Source organism: Pleurodeles waltl, chromosome 9 (assembly GCF_031143425.1).
Source record: "Pleurodeles waltl isolate 20211129_DDA chromosome 9, aPleWal1.hap1.20221129, whole genome shotgun sequence".
NCBI classification, from domain to species: Eukaryota; Metazoa; Chordata; class Amphibia; order Caudata; family Salamandridae; genus Pleurodeles; species Pleurodeles waltl.
The window spans coordinates 912239531-912257671 of NC_090448.1; the positions used below are offsets into that span (position 1 = coordinate 912239531).

At 41.4% G+C, this 18141-nt stretch overlaps 1 protein-coding gene across 10 annotated transcripts in view; it reads left to right on the top strand.

Annotated features, from left to right (window-relative positions):
• BDKRB2 (bradykinin receptor B2) overlaps positions 1-18141 on the top strand; it is a 441339-nt gene that overhangs the window by 389285 nt on the left and 33913 nt on the right. Inside the window, exon 5 of one of the 10 annotated variants that reach the window (XM_069208266.1) lies at positions 9553-9736. The exons of the other annotated variants lie outside the window; for them this stretch is intronic. The gene's annotated coding sequence lies outside the window, so the exon portion shown is untranslated. The remainder of the gene's footprint in view (positions 1-9552; positions 9737-18141) is intronic. 10 annotated transcript variants of the gene reach the window in all.

The following is an 18141-nucleotide window of genomic DNA, read 5'->3' on the forward strand; positions in this document are numbered from 1 at the left end:
CTTTGAAGAAGCATTGGAATTTGCAAGTAAATGTGGGTGTTGATAGGTTGTTAAGCACGTGATATAACAATTTCTCATTTTGGAATTTGCATGTTAGATCCTGTTATGATCATATTTTGATGCCAACATATTTCACATTGTAAGAAATGTGTTTTTAGATTGTTAAAAGTGAGATGTACCTCTACATACTTTTGGATTTGCTCTCCAAATGCTGTCTTGAATATACATCTAAAACATGGATTACTATCTTCAGAAAAGGAGCTCGACGGCTTCTGTATTTTTAGTCGGTGAGTGCGGTAAAAATCACATTGATGAACATTCCCGGAGCTGCCAAACATGGTACGAGTAAGAAAGGGCCTGGAAACACTATGTGGTTTAGACCAGAAACGTCTGCTTTTGAATGGATTGGAGAGGCATGAATTGTGGGAGTGTGGTCAGCAATGGAAAATGAGACAATAGCCCTGGTGAGAAGTACACCGTGTTCCCACTCACTGGTCACAGCAGATGGTACTGGTGAAACTGGAATTTCGCTTTAGTCAGCTCAAAGGCAGAATTGCCATTAGAGCCCATTGCAAGAGGGATCTTGCAGCATTGTTCTATTTTTCAACAGATCATACTGAACATGTGTGTGCAACTTGGTTCTGGTCATAATCCGAGGGGACTGCTGTCATAGTCAGTGGTAGCAGGCTAAATGCTTGAGGGTTTAGAGCCACAGTACACAGATGAGGGCAATGGTGAATTGTTCCTTTCTAAGGAGCACTGTGTCTCACTTCTTTGCATATCCATTGTGTCTTCCATCACTTTCAGTCCTGCAATTGGGATAAATGCTGATAATGGTGATGAAGTAGAGGGTGTGCCTCCTACTCATAATAGAATACTTTCATGAAATCACTGATACTGACTACTGCCCAAGGGCTATAGGGCATGAAGGGATGGTGAAGCATGCACTCTGTCAACCCCCACCCACATCAGCCTCATGACTTTAGGTGGTACATACTCATCTTGTGCAAACATTCTTTGTATGACCTCAGAGAACTCAAAGCGCCTGCGCTTCATATGACACTCTGGCAGCAGCCCTAACCAGGTTATGTTTGTACTAGCGCACAGTACCTCTGAAACATGTATCAACCAGATTGCCAAATCCATAGTCCTTCTCCCCCGTCCAAAAAGCAACAGTAGAGAAGAGACCACTGTGCATGTCCACCATTTAGAATGATTTTATGTAGGTTGAACTATAGAATCTTTACAGCATGCCCTGAAACTGCAATGCCATATGAAGGAGCACTATAAAGAAGTGTAATCTGAACACATACAGCATCCTTCTGGAAACCAGCAAACACTCAATAGCATGTTAGCACAAGTAGGAGAACATCAGGAAGTGTCGCCAAGCAAGGCAATATGCATGTGCCCAGCAGCATTCCCCCTAGACCGAGACAGAAAATGTTTCCACCTGTCCTCCAGTCGACCCTAATTGAGTCAATTGAGTGCAGTCCAAAATAAAAAGTGAGTCATCTGTGAGTACATCTGCTTATTGAAAAAACAGTAATACTGTTAGTTGTTAATATTCTGCTTCACTCCTTTATGGAAACCAACGGTATTAGGAAACTAATGGCAAGTGCCCATCCCCTGGCAAATTCCTAGTCAACATCATTTTTCATACAAGGTAGTAGAAGCAAATACGTTTTATGTTGTGAAAAGCATTGGTTAGGTCGGTGGGAAAAATGTTGCTTTTACCACAGACATGCAGACTAGTGGGCAATACATAGATATTATTTTAGTAAAACGGAACTAGGTCATCCTCCCCTCTAATAGCAAGTGACAGTGGTTAGGACACAGAAATGTTATTGCCAGAAAGCCACTTTGTACTTCTAGGGGTTTAACAAAAGAGCAACATAGGAACGGAGGAACAGAATGTTGGGGAGATGGTTTGAGCGTAAATATGTTCCAAAAAAACTAGATGTGATTATTTGTGCCCAGTGATGATTCAAATATCAATGATGATCTAAAGCTTGCCAAAATGTTTGTCTCATGCCTAATACATGGTTCCCTCCCTAAAACAGCACATTTTGTCAGTGAGTGCCATCTTTACACTGACATGCATTTGTGGTACCTCAGATACAACTTCATTTAAGATGGCGTGCAGCACCAGGAATGTTTGCACAGATTGGAACTGTGCCCAAAATTCCAGGTTATAAATGGAAATATTCTGTGCCAAATCACTGGACCTCAATCCTTCTCATATTTGACTGCCTTTGTCACCAATGCAGTGCTGTGAGTGACTATACCTGCAGCCACAAATAACCTTTTGAAGTTCTCTTTACTTCCGTGGTGAAAACCTGCAGGACACATGGGGAACTTAAAATCAATGGGGAGCACTTAAATGGGACGTACTTGCCCCAGGTGTCGAAAGAGCATAGTTGAATGCAAGCTGTTGTTTGAATCTAATCAAAAGTTTCAGAGGACTGGCACTGAAGCAAGGACAGGGACGATTTGGTGTTTTTCTTTCAAGCCAGAGGCTTTACCTTCAGGCTAAGGGCCTGATTTAGAGTTTGGCAGAATGGGTCACTCCATCACACACTTGACGGATATCCCTTTCACTGTATTACAATTCCCTGATAGCATATGGAACTTGTAGTATGGCTGATGGGATATCCGTCATGTTTGTGACAAACTAACCCCTCTGTTTCACTCTAAATCAGGCCCTTAGACACAATTTTGAAGAGAAAGGCTGGAACAAATCTCCAAAAAGTGCTGTAAATGGCCAGATAATTCTTAGTCATGGTCACACATTTGAACTTCACTGTCAAATTCTCCAAGTGGACAAATTTCCATAGTGCAACCAGCGAGGTTGTGTCTGTTTTTTGGCAACCTTGACCACGTATCCTCTTCCTTCGTGAGCATTGTCTAACTCACACATTTATGAAAAGTACAAACCACTGTCCTAGGTGCTAGAATACAGGCATACATTTTTGGGAAGTTCCATTCAACGTCTAGTCATGTCTACTTCAAAAGGGCTTATTGTATCTGGTTTCTATGTTTGCATGTCAGCAGCACCTTCAGTCAGCAAGGCCTTATCCACACTCTGGACACAGAGAATATTTACATGGGTGGCTTCTTTACTTGACATAGATGCCTCTGAATGCAGCATCAAATCCACTTTGTAGCGTTAGGAGTGAAGTTCAAAAAGGAAAGGTGACAAAGGCTGTCCTATTATGAGGCTATCTTTTATGCTAGTGGAGTAGTGTTTAAGTATCGGAGATTCAAAATAATGCTGGAAATGAAATCCTCTCAACAGTTTTCATCAGACAGATGGAAATTTTTCCAGCAGTCTTCTTCTCTTCTGTTCCAGTCAGCTCTCTCACTGAGAGCTCTTTTAGCATGTTTAACAGGGGAGCATAGCTGTGGCAACCCCTAAACAAATGAAACTTAATTTCTAGTACTAAATGTCAATCCAGTACTGTTTCTGGAAGGTGCTCTAAAGCAAAAGCTACCGCAGAGTCTTCTGTTCATTGTCAGACAACATTGTGTGTGGAAGGGATAGATAAAGCCTATTGTAGTGGACACCTTAATTTGACATGGCCACAATGTTTAAGGGGGAAATGAGATATGAGGTGAGGTAGTTGACTACTAGTCAAAGGGGTTGCCACCAAGGACTATCAATTAGCCCTTTGTCAATTACTTATTAAAGTGTGTGCAGGTAGTCGGACAACTTATACAATATAGTTAAAAAGTATAGCTAATCAGTTTCAATTGTCTCTACAAATTTTGCAGCATGAAATCTCTTCTATGTTCACATGGTTAGCACAATCCCACCATCTAGGGTTTGGGTCAGGAGGTGTCTTTTTTTTCTTCAAAACTTTTTTGGTTTGTATTCGGGAGTCGACTTAGGCGGAGCTTCTATCTAATGTAATTACACAATACTCATGTGGGTGCCCACCATCTTAAAAGAGTCTTTTTTCCACCGCTGGGTACGGAGATGCATTAAAGAGCTCCTGATGTTTTTTCAAAGGAGATTTTTGGGAAGTCCCTGAAGTACAAAGGAAGAAAGTCGAGGGAACTGAGCTCAGCGCTGAGCACTGGAGAGATGTTTTTTGGCGGTTTGTCAGGAGAGATAGACATTCAGAGAATATTTCTTGGTTGAAGTGGGACACCATTTTAGAGTAGGAGCATACTTTTAAAGTTTTGCCTAAACTGCCACTGAAAGTTCGCCCTCAGCGACGAACACCCATCTTTATATTCTGTCTGCCTTGCGCCCATAAGTCGGAGAATTGTTTCCTGTGCTCGTATTTTAAACCATAATCCTTGGTTCACATAGACAAGATTCTTCAAGCACATTGAGCAAGTACAGACAAGTACAGGCTTGTCAAAGATGGAGAAACAGCAGAAGCTATGTGAATGGAGGAGACAAGATTCTCAGATGATGGCAAGGTAGAGGCGCTGGAGGCTTTGGTGGAATACCAAGACATTGATCACAAGGTGTACAAGGATGAAAAGACACACCATAGAGACTCTAAGCCCACATGCCTGTAAAACAACTGATTTGTTGAAGGAGAAGACAGTGAGACACATGCCCAAGATGCCAAAGCATAGCTCTTTGAGCAACAGCCCGGAGTCAATAAAAGCTAAGCCTTCAACGCAGAGGAGACATGTAGACCAAATAGTGCAAGAAACCTCTCATCATACAGGGAAAGAAAACTCACTAGTAAAGATAAGCTAAAAGGCATTGCATTGACTTCTGAAGATGATCGAGTGCAGAGAGGAAAGGACAGTTGCCAGTGGTTTGTCAAATTGCAAGTATTCCTCCCATCACCTTTTGTGTGTTCGATGTGCAGCCAGGGATCAGCCAGTTTGCAGGCAGTGGCAACAGCAACAACCCAAGTCCCTTTTTTGAGGCAGTGATAAACCAAGAGGTGGAAACTCTAGAGGATTCGTTTTGGCCTTCTTTAGAACCTCCCTCCCCACTCTCACAGCACTCCTAAAGGGGGGTGAGAATATAGGACTTCCTCAAAAAATGGGAAGTCATTTCCACAGACAAGTGGGTTGTTAGCATTGTTCATCAAGGTTACTCTATAGACTTCATGCAAAAACCACCAACAAAGCCACCAAAGCATCAGCTTTACGGGAAGGACCAATTGAAGATCCTGCACTAAGAGGTCCAAGAGCTACTGACAAAGAACACTATAGAGCAGGTTTCATGAGAGGAGAGAAACACAGGTGTGTTCTCAGTGTACTTTTTTGTACCAAAACAAGATCTTCCCATGTGGCCTGTCTTAACCTGCACTTTGTAAACAGGTACATAAAGCGACAAAAAAATCCAATGACTAAATTACAGGATGTAATCCCTTTGCTAGAAAAAGATACCTACGCAACATCAATAGATCTCAAATATGCTTATTTCCACATATCTATTTACAGAGCCATATTGGCCTGAATTCGCCTCTACCAAACATCACAGTCTCTGAAGGTAATGAAACTCTTAGGCACGATAGCTTCCTGCATCCACCTCATTCCCAACACAAGACTTCACATGAGACCAGGACAGAAATGGTTTCACAATCAATGGGCACAGGGGTCAGGCACTTAAGGGGAATCTAGTGGTTGTAAAGGGCATGGTCAGTAAGGGACTGAGGTGGTGGAGAGTAGGGAATATGCTTAAAGGGAAGACCCTTTAAGAGACCCTCACCAAAAGCCATCTTCATCATGGATGCTTCACTGGTAAGTTGGGGAGCTAAAATGGACACTCTAAAGGTAAGAGGACTATGGTCAGAAAAGGATGCAACCAAACACATCAGTTTTCTGGAGCTAAAGCTAATCTTCCTAGCAATGATGGCCTTCCATACCCACGTCAGGTAGAAGACTATGCAAATACTGATGGACAACACAACAGCTACATGAACCAACAAGGGGGAACAGTATGATGCTCATTGTCACAGTTGGCCCAGTACATATGTAAGTGGGCCATAGCACAGAACATCAGATTGCCGGCAAGTCATGTCCCAGGAATGGAGAGCGTACAAGCAAATGGTCTTAGCAGACAAACAAGCTGTACACACAACTGTTAGGCAAAGAACTCTATAGTGGACACACTTTTCTGTCTATGGGGAACACCAAATGTAAATCTATATGCAACACCAGAAAAAACAAAACGCTGGTGCTTCGCATCCTGTTACTATTATCCCCAATCACTGGGGAGCGCCCTTTCAATAAGATGGTACGGGATGTTTCCATACGCTTTTCCATTAATTCCATTGTTCTCAACTGTTCTACAGAAATTCAGGATCTTCAACATGGCAATGATTCTCATAGCTCAAAGGTGTCCTCGACAGCCATGGTTTTCTCACCTACTCCAATTGTTGAAGCGGTAGCAGTATGTCAAAATGTCTATGCACAGGGACACCCTAACCTTGCAGCAAGGGATGGTATTTCATCCCAACCCTGGACAATGCAGTTGACAGCATGGTGCCTGAAATAGACAAATTTGAACACCTATGTCTGTCAAAAGTTACAATTACTTATCATCTGGAAGGCACAAAGGCCAGCCACCAGAAGATTTTATGCCTTTCAGTGGAAGAGGTGCATAACTTGGTGCTAGTCCAAGAACATGCAACACATACTCCTTCAGGGCACTGTAAGGGGCAGATTTATGCCCCTTAGCACCCCTCCAGTGCCTCCATGTGTGCGCCCTATTTAATATATGGTACACCATGGTGATAGTTAGGAAACTAGCGTCATAATATTTTACGCTAGTTCGGCGCTGTGCAGGATTAGCATAAAAAAATCTGTCACTAATCCTGCAAAGCACCCAGAGGCCCATTGTAAACAAGAGGAGCCCGCTCTGAGCAGGCACTAAAAGTGCAGAAAAAAAGTATGCAAAGAATTCTCTACGATTTCTTCGCTCCATTTTTTTGGCCCCCCTAACGGTGGAACTCCCCCTTTGCATACATTATGCCTGGTGAAGGCATAATGTAGCGCAAAGGGTTACAAAGTGGCGCAATGCATGCATTGTACCACTTTGTAAATTTGGGCTGGCGATTTTGGCCTCATTGGGTCACATTACCTTTTTTTTTAAATGACGCTAATGTGGTGCAAAAAGGCGCTAGGGGCTCCTAAATCGGCCACTAATTTTCCAAAACCTGACACATCTTACAAAGTGTAAGCTTGTTGTATGCCTCACTAAGGGTGCATTTTTCAGCTGTTGCAGCCTACCTGAAAGGACTACACACACAAACATTTTCTCACTTCCACTGATCAAAAAGTGCATGAAGGTGCAAAAAGGTACCTCCTTCGCAATGGAATTTGAACCTAGTGTTGGCAAGATTGATAAAAGCACCTTTTGAACCAATGCATAATGCCACACTCAGGCAGCTTACATTGAAAATGGTGTTGCTAGTAGTAATTATATCACTAAGGGGAGTCAGTGAAGTACAAGCACTAATGGCACAAGCACCTTAAATCTCCATATGCAAGGATAAGGAAATAATGAGGACTCATTCTAAATTCCTACCAAAGGTTATCTGACCTTTTCACACAAACCAGACTATCAGCATAACAGCTTTCTTCCAAAAACTAGGAAACATAGCATAAAAGGTCCTACCCAAACTGGATTGCAGGATGGCATTCATATTCTACATGCAAGCACCACACCTTCAGAAAAAGTTTTTTACGGGGCATACAATTCAGTCTCTGGAGATGGCCGCAGCTAAGAAAGCTATTTCTTGGTGGATTGTACAGACTATCCAAGTGTGTTTCCATCTACCAAACCAAGAGCAGACTCTACTAGGAAGAAAGTGGCTATAATGATCTTTATGACAAACATCTCAGTACAGGAAATATGCATGACAGCCACATTGGCATCTCAGCATACTTTAATAAAACATTATGGTGTAGAATAACACTTACTCAAAGAGGAGGAAGTGGATCAGGCTGTACTAAAGAATATTCTTTACTTCCACTCCCTCTCCTGCCCACAACCACATGACAGGTAATACCACTACATAATCTGTGCAAAGGATATGAATCTAGAAGAGCTTTCAGGATGCAAAATAAATCAGTTACTTTAATTATGGTTTTACAGCTTGAGACTCTTCTATATTCACATGCGACCTTCCTCCTCCGCATTAAAGGAGGTTTGTGGAAGGCGGAAAAGTATTTGAAATGATGGGCACCCACATTGGCACTGTGGGATTACGGTCAGCGTCACATACGGGTTTCGTCTATGTCAATTCCCACCCTCAAAGCTAACAAAGTTTAGAGGAAAACAAAGACATTTCCGGATTCGACCGCAAGACAGAGGGATTGTGCAAAACGTGAATATACAAGCGTTGCAAGCTGCGAAATTATAATTACAAGTACGTAACTTGTTTATTATATTATCCTTGTGTATCTTAATGTTACGAACAGTAAAGCCTTTTCCTGACAAAGTTAGAAAGATTAGAAATTAAGCCAAACTGTCGTTCTTTAAAAGACCGGCTCCTGCAGCCTGTGTACAGAGCATAGGCTTTAAGCATGTCATCATTTTAGCTGTACGTGGGAAGAATATCTCCTTCAAGTTTATATTCGAGGCTGGGTCAACATACAGAGTGCAAACCTTTTTGCATATTCAGAGATGACCTACAAAAGTGTCAAACATGCAAAATACAAATATATTCACAAAAACATGTCACTACTTCTGCAGCACCGAGTCACCAATATGTCTTTAACTCATGTTTTTCTTCTCAAATGTGTGTTCCAACAAATCAGCAGTACCCCAATACAGTGATGGTGGACTGTGCATGACTAAATATTTTATTCACAAACCCACATTTAATTCTATCAACAGTATTAATGTCTAGTAGGATATATGAGCTTGAATGCTTCTCTTATGTACTCACTTTCATGTGTGAGTTGAGTACCTCTTTCACGTGCGAGTTGTTGCAAAACACTATTATCATATTGGACCAAGAAGTATTGTTTACAGTGTCAACAGAGAAGATTCAATTCCCAGCTACATTTTTAATTGGTGTTAAAGGCTGGTTAATTATGACCATATTGGGGTAAATATTCCTAGCTTCTGCAGAGGGGGTCTACCATTGCCACTATACTTGATATTTGGCCTTAGTGCCAGCTGCCAAAACCTACAAGGAAGAGCGGCTGTAGTGTTTTTAACTACTGGAATCATTGGCTTTTAATAGGCGTAAAGAAATATAGTAACTCAATGGTATATGGTAGGAAGTCCTATGATTTGCATAAAAAAAACATTTTTTATGACATGATCAGAAGTACACTATGCTAACCCTACTTGGATGAGATGATGGAAAATTGTCTGTTTGTTGCCTTACTTCCATTGCCATCTTCACTCTCACCGTCATCATGAGTCTCACTATCTGTCTCATTTCAGGCTGAGAGTGGATAACTAGGGCAACATTAAAGGGTATCCCCAGGTCAGATGTAATCACAATAAGCAAACTGCAATGAACTGAAGGAAACATTGTGTTTGCTGCTTTTCAAGATCATTTCCATTGTCACTCTCATTCTCATTTTCATTCTTAGTCTCATTCTCTGTCTCATTTTCAGGCTGATTTTCATGCTCAGGTAATTGCAGACATCTTCTGATGACACGAAGAAGGAGGGCATCTGAATGTGAACACTACTCAATTAACTTTGCTGCTGTGGACCACTGGAACATTCAGCTACTCCTGTCATGAAATTTTAAATCACAAAGTCAAATGCAGTGCTCCAAACAGACACTAGTTTGAAGGTATGTGTGTGAGAAGATTGTCGGTACCAAAACCAGTAGCGGATCATAAGGGCTTTTATAGCCCCCTATAAATATGGAAGAATACAGCAAAACATTCTTCTTGCCTTAATCCTTCTTCTTAAGTGACTCTTCTGGTGTTTGTTTTAACTCCTACTATAGATTCTGTTGCTCCAAAGCCCTGCACAAGAGGCTGGGAGGAAGAGATGTATTAAGGTTGGAGTTCAACCATGGAGTTAGAAAAAAGCCTAGAACCTAAGAAGTTTGACACTGGAAAGTTTGATGCAGGAAAGTGCTCACCTGGTAATTAGTGGCTGACCTTGGGCACAAGAACATTTGGATGTTTAGTGAAGGGAAGTTATCAGGGAGTATCCAGGAGAATGTTAAGAAAGCAGTCACAATATCTCTCTGACGCTCCAGGTGTCACCAGCCTTACAACATACATTTCTCACGTGGAGACAATTCCATACTCTATTTGTGAAGCAATGATTGCCTACTAACATCATGTTTCTAGCCATATAAAGTGAACATTTAACAAATTCTTGTACATTTCTCATTATAAAAATGCATGTAGTAGATGCAATTACAAGGAAGCTATTGCTTGGAGTTACACCATAAAGTAAGTCTTGGTGGGTGTGTTTGCATGGGATGGAGTCAAACCATAGATCAGTTTTATGGAAGTGCTTTGTCTGCAGTCGCAGATTATAAAAATAGGACCTGCTGGATGAGGTAGTGGGGAGCACGAACAATAATGAACGGAAACAAGTAAACATTTCATTAAATATAAACCTTCTAAAGAATAACTACACTGTGTAACATTTTTGTAGTTTTATTGTAAACCCTTCATTAAATATATTGCTGTCACCTTTATTTTCTAAAAGGTTGGCTAGGTATCATCAAAACATTGATTATGTTCCTGCCAGTTCCTACATTTGATAAATCTCGGAATGTGTGTTTTTTTTTTGGGGGGGTGGGGGGCTCATAGCCCGTGCCCACATGCTCTGGAACTCTCTTAGTGTTCGTAGAGCAACAAAATTACCTTCCTTTAAACACTCTTTAAAAATCTGGCTTTTCAAACGGGCTTTTTCGCTCTAATCATGCAAAGATGCAGACCTTGGTGAGCAGTGCTAAGAAACCAATTGTTTACCGTGTGGTCATTGAATGCAAATAACATAAAAGTATAGCAACATATATACTAAAAACTGTGATATGTGTATTTGTGTTTCTGGTATCATTTGTGGGGGTTGTTTCCATTTTATGATCATCATTGGTTGTTTTCAAAATAAATAAATAAGATAATTAAGATAATATCTCAGTTTCTCAATTTACCCCATAATTATTATTGTAATCCCTTACATTACACCTCCAGCAGTTTAGAAACTCCGGGGAAGCCATTTGGATCAATGTTGACTGGTACTGGTAATATGCACTACCTCTTCCAACTCACACCTGACTTGTAATGAGGGCACGCACCTCAGATTCATCTTAGCTGCCAGGTAAGGTTGCCACTGTAGCTCCCTGAAAGAACTGGCAATAGTACCCACACACCAATGGATGTTAAGTGGAATAGATCTTGCTCTAATCTAATGATATCTATTGCTGGAATTCAAACTCCTCAACGCTTCCTCCAGGAAGACTTTGAGTGAAGTACTATTCGATCTTCTAACACATCAAACAACTCATTGAAACAACAGGCTGAAGGTCAAAAATGTCAATCTAGTTTTTATAGCCATGCAGCCTTCCAAAGGACACCAGATTGGTTTGACCACACCCGCTCCTAACATTTCTCAAAAGCATCATTAAGTAAGCAGAAGTTATTTCAACACCCCCCCAAAAAAAAAACACGTACACGTCAATTCCATCCTAAAAGATGACCAATATGGTTTCAGACCATACTGCTGCACAGGATTAAAACAGCAAGCATCTAGGTCATGAATGGGACCCTCCTCAGAATACAACAGGGCCAATGTTCCCTCTAATAGTTACCTCTGTTGGGGCAGTGTAAGGTATCTGTGCACTGCAGCCAAGAAAATCTGCCAAGAAACTGACTTTGCAGAGGAGCACAGCTACCAAAATCAGTGGTCTTTGCCACCTTCAAATTTTGTTTTTCACCAAAGGAAAAAATAGCATTTTTTTCACATTTTCAAAGTTACTCCATGTAATTGAATGAATGAGTGAATGACATAATTTATAAAGCGTACTGTCACTCCCAGAGTAGCATCCTGGTGCTGAGTGGTATTAGGATATAGCTCCCAAAACAGAGTAACCAGAACTCTGTACCTTAGAGAATGAGCGAAAATCGAAGCACACCGAAAATTTCAAAAGGCCATGTCTCAAGCAGCCGTCTGTACATAGCTTCTGATTCAATGAAACGAAGGTGTCTGTGGAGGTGATTCCCTGCTTGGTGGGTAGCTCTAGAAGTTAGGTATTTTGGGGCCAGTGCTCTATACGCTCTGAACACGAATAAGAGCATTTTAAACAAAATCCTTTTATGTACTGGCAGCCAATGCAGCGTTCTCAGGGCTGCAGAAGCAGAAGAATGACAGGGGAGTTTCAGTACCAGTCTGGCAGCAGATTTTGAACCACCTGTAGCTTCTGAATTGTTAGTTTGGTAGAGCCTGCATACAAACTATTACAGTAGTCCATAACTAGATGTGCAAAGGCTACTGTTTTTCTGGCCACCACTGGAAGGTAGATGAAAAACTTTTTCAAGGATTTGATGAGGCCGAAACACGTTCCTGGCAAAGTGGTCGCTTGTGGCTTGAAAGATAGGGAAGCATCAGATTTTACTCCGAGGTTTCTAATGACAGGGGATGGGGGTGTTGGAGTTAAATTGGGCCACCAAGCACGGGGTCGAATGAGTTGAACTTCCTGAGTAACATGAGCTTCGCTTTATCAGTGTTGCGCTTGAGGTGGTTTGCTTGCATCCACTGAATGACTGCAGTCAAGCAATTTTTAAAGTTGAGCTCTGAGCAAAGAGAGTCTTTATCCAATGACAGAATCAATTGTGTGTCGTCGGCATATGATGTAACCTCAATACCGAAGGTTGTGATTAATGAGATTAGTTCTAAAGGCAATGCTGTGATGTAGAGACAAACCTGTCTGACATGAACCATTAAGTAGCCCTTATTCCCCAGTTATAGAAAACAATAGGATTCACAAGGTTGAACCATTATGACATTTTAATGAACACTCTCAATCAGAGTGTGGATGGAGGGGCATTCATGAACAACAAAAGTATAATCTACAGAGCCAGTGCTTTAAATGGGCCGGTACTCACCGGTACTGAGTACCGGCACTTTTTTATTTTGAGAGGGAGAGTACCGGCATATCTCAAGAAAAACGTAATACTTTTAATTGGAGAGTACCGGCACTTCTCAGAAACAAGCAGGTACTCTATTACAGAGTACCTGCACTTCTATTTTTCCATTTAAAGCACTGTACAGAGCACACTTGTTTTTTCACTGTAGTAAATTATACGATTTGATTACATAATGACATCAGACTTAAACATTGATTTAAGAATTGGGCATCCAAGTGCCACATCCCTAGATCCCAACATGCAATGCACTATAATAGACTACTCTAAGACACTGACACTAATGTGACATCACTTTGGGAATCCAGCATCACAATGTACCATAGTGAGCAATGTAAGATCAACAGTGCAGGAAAAGAAAACAGATTGTGACTGACATGCCATTAGCAAATAAGATCAGACGTTTATAATTTGAAACAAACCTGACTTAAGAATTTCACTTCAGCTAAAGAAAGCTACCCCATTGACATGGAAGCTAGGCGTATGGCCCTTTGCTGAACAGCTTGCATTAGTAGAGTGAATGGCTACCTGTAAAGAAGATAAGCCATAAATCAGCAAATAGATGTTGTAGAGGCCTATTGATTTTGCTTTGTGCCTGCCACCAGTGCATCCTAGTGTTTTACCACAGCATACCCGTGCTAAAGTACTTTCAATACCTCCCTAAAACATCATAAAATTGGACTACACCTGAAGGATACATTTAATATACTCATAAGTCCCTAGTGTATAATAATACATATACCCACGGCCTGTAAATTGAATGCTACTTATGGGCCTGCAGCGGTCAGTGTGTCAACCACTAATGTAGCACTTTAAAAGTTGTCTCGGGCATGCCATTGCAGCCTGTAGTGCAGTTTTTAACTGACATGTTGACTTTGCACAATGAACATTTTGCCAAGCCTAAACTTTCCTTTTTAGTTCATATAACTAACCTTTAAGGTAGGCCCTTACGGCCCATAAGGTAGGGGGCATTGTATTTAAAAGGTAGGACATGTGCTACTAATTTGTACGTGTTCAGGTAGTGAAAAATGCTTACAAGTAGTTTTTCACTTCTGTAAGGTCTTTCTCTCCCATTGGCTAACCCTAAAGTACCCCGATACAGTTAATAAGTGCTAACTTTGGATTTTGAGCGGGAAGATATATCATGTTTAGACTCAAATGAATTGTTTTTAAGAAGAAACTCTTTAATTCACTTTGATTATTCATCAAAATTCTGAAAATGGCGCTTTTAGAAAGCTGTGCAAACCAAAAAAAGCCTATACTGACCTAATTTGCTGAAACCTTTATACATAGGAACACTGACTTCAAATTGTGGTGTACTCATATTTAATTCTAGAGTTTTCAATAAACATTCAACAATGTATTCAATGGTTGTATGACAGAACCACGCACGCCAGAACAACGCATGCCTTAACAACGCAGTCGGAACCATGACAATGTCTTTTCCATGCATGCCTTTCTCACAAATGCATTTTCAACAAATTTGGTTGTAAAAGCATGCTTAGTAAAGGAATTTGTGGAAACAGAATGCGTGGTTCTGTCATACAACCCCCCCCTAACCTAAAAAGTACCCCAACCCATCCTGATGCCCAAAACTACCCAACCCCTAATACGCAAACTGGCCAGAACAACCCCCACCCGCCCTGAGCCTTAAAATGTTCCACCACACCTAATAACTAAATTACTCCAAACGCCCTAACAGAAACTACTCAAAGCCCCCACCCCTCCCCCTAAAAACTAAACTACCCCAGCACCCCCACCTGCCCGGAGCCCTAAAACCTTCCTCCACCCCTAATAACTAAACTACCTGACCCCCCACCCACCCTAAGCCTTTAAAAAAAACTAACCCATCCCCCAACCCCTGCCCCTAAAAAATAAACAACCCCTACACCCCCACCCACCTTGAGCTCTAAAACCTTCCTCCATCCCTAATAAGTAAACTACCCCAACCCCCCCCCCCCCATCCACCACTAAGCCCTAAAAAATATACTATCCCGGCCCCCTCCATTCCCGCCTCTAACAAATAAACTTCCCCAACCCGCCCACCCACCTTTAGGCCTAAATCCAACCCCACTGCTAAAAACTACCCCAAACCCTGCCCCACTTACCTCACCGCATCCTCTCCTGATCCTTCCTCCTCTTCTCTCCTCCCTCCTCTTGCCTTTCCTTAAACCTGACCCACCCCTAAAAAATAAACTACTCTGCCTCCCCACCCTGCCCTGCCCCTAAACAATAAACTACCCCAACCCCCACCCAACCTAAACCCTAAGAAAAATGACCCCAAACACCCAGCCCTGCCCCTAAAAAATAAACTACCCGACCCTCCACCCAACCTAAGCATTAAATCCAACCCCACGTACCTCACCAGGTCCTCTCTCGAGCCTTCCTTCTCTCCTCCCGCCCATCTTTAAACCTTCCCCCACCCCTAAAAAATAAACTTCCCCGCCCCCACCCTAAGCTCTGAAAAAAAATACCCCACCCCTAAAAAATAAACTATCCAGTCCTCCCACCCTCCCTAAGCCCTAAAAACGAACCTTTCCCAAACCCCCCACCCCGCACCAATGCAAAAAAATAGCTTGAACAAGCCCTTAATCCACCCCCCAAGCCTGCCTCAGTCCCACTTACCTCATCACGCCCTCTCCCAATCCACTAGACTTAGCTCTGCCTTTTTCTGCCTTAACCACGCATATGCATAGTTTGGCACATGAGTCGTTAAGGCACAGAAAAAGGCAAAGCATTGTTACGCTTGCATGGTAAACATCTGCATTGTTTACAACTCGTGGTTTAAGACCTTACCCGCACTCAATACATTGTGTGCTGTTGAAATCAGAGGACCACAGCAAATATTTTAATTTAAAAAAAAGTCCTACAAAACCCATAAGCTCGAAAACATCATACAAAAACACACACGCTCACAAACATTTTTTAACCACACACCAAACCTTACACCCACGGTCAAAACATAAATGACAGTTGTTCAACACATAAATGACAGTTCTGAAACCAATAATAAAAAAGCAACCAAATGGACATAGAGAGAACAATTTCCCATACTAAGCCACAGGGTATATTGGCGTGTTACTCTGTTAGTGTGTGTTAACCCAAATATGCCAATATTCAAATTCCCATCACTTCTAGGAAGTGTGTTAAATTGACGTGTTATTCTCCAGGGAATGCTAGTTTTGTAAATTTTAAATGATTGTATCCCTGGTCTAATTTGAATATTGGCAATTTGGGTTAACAAACGACTGCGGGCCGCTGCCAGCCTTCCTCGATACTGCAAGGGGCATGTTTGTGAGATGCCTGCTCGAATTCCAGCCCTGTTGCAACCCTCATAGATTCTCCTCCTTCTGCTGCGCTACCAAGAGAGTGGATGAACATACTTTTTACTCTGCTTGTGATTTAATCCCAAAGCTCAAAAATAGTTTCTCACTCTCATGATCCGGACAGTGACTTGAAAAGTGCTGTGCATGCTTTGTTATAAGTGTGAGCACTTGATGAACATGGGCTACATTGGCATCAGTGATATTTACAGGTTATTGTCAGCATATAATGAGTATCCTTACTATGTGATAAATAGGGGTTTGTAGCAGAGTCTGTCCTTGTTTGTCAGTAGACCTCCTGAGTACTAGTTGCAAATATAAAGCTACAATTTGGGGACCAAACAGATGATTTACTAAAGGTCTAATCCTGGTGGAAAAATCATGTTTTAAATATGTGTAAGCTTTTGTTTAAGGTACATAAATGATTTAGACAAGAAGCTTACATTTGTTAAGAAATGTTTGTTTTGTCAGCCTGTGATACCTGTCTAACACAACAGATAACCCTTCTGTCTTCTGATTTGGCACAGATTTGCCACAGTATAGTCAGCAGCAGAACAAGCAAAGAATAACTACAAAAGCAGCAGCAGCTGTGAATTCTTTCCTACAAAATAATGACAGTGTTAAAGCACACTTAAGAGCATGGATGTGCACTGCATTTGTATATCAACTCTTCAAAAGCACACATTTGTACACATCAATGGTGTTTAGAAGTAGTGTACGTTTTTCTCCTATGATACACTTTGCTATTGATGATGCAATGATGTTATCTTCTCGTGTTACCGTCTTGAAGGCGTTGAGGAGTCATGACAGGTCATCGGTGGTTTGGTGTTGAAGTGTAACCAATTTCAAGGACTGTAGAAGATAACTGGAGGGATGACGTCTAGTGATATTGTGTCATGGACGTGTTATCTGATTCTGTCAGCCTTCTCATTGAAGCAATTGTGAATTGTGTTGTGCTTGTTTGTGTAATGTAATGTACTTTGGAGATCTCAGGTGTAGAAGGTCCTCGGGACATGTGATGGTACAGAAGAGGGATTTGCTTCTGTTGTAGGTTGCACTCAGTGAGTTTGTGTAGAACGTTGTCTTGGTTCTGTAATGTGTTCCATTAATGTTGAGCAGAGTGTTTTTAGGGTCACAAGGTCTTCTTTTGTCATTTTACACTAGATGTTTTTTATGGTCTATTAGTATTTAGGTTACAGCATGTTTTTATAAGCAGATCCTCATGGATGTGTGGGTGTAAATGTTGGTGCCTATTTTCTGAAGGCAGCAGAATTGGCTGCACAGTCAGGAAATCAAAGTGGATAGCACCATCAGCTGCCTAGTCCAGGGGTTTTGAAAAGTGGTGTTTTAAGGTCAGTACGGAAGAAATGGCAATGCCCAGTGTCTACCTTTGATGACCATGTGATGCATGTTATCTTGTCTGACTATGGTGATGTTCAGATGGTTAGAAAGTTCAGAAGGTTGAAAAAATATATTTTTGATGTGCTTTTCTGGTCTTGCTACACCTCCTTTAAAGTTTAATTTTACTAAAGAAAATCATGTTAGATTAGATGAATAAAATTATGGTTATGATGTCAGAGATGTTCATGCTGAATATCAAGTTTCTTTTTAGAGGCATATATGGTAAGGTAGGACATGACTGCCAAGGCTCTAGAGAGCAAAAACTCATAATTGAGCCACATTGTGTTTGGGGCAGTTCTGGCACTTGTCTGGTATAAGATTCGGGTGTAGCTTCCTTTTGGGTTAGACAACTGGTCTCTGCAAGG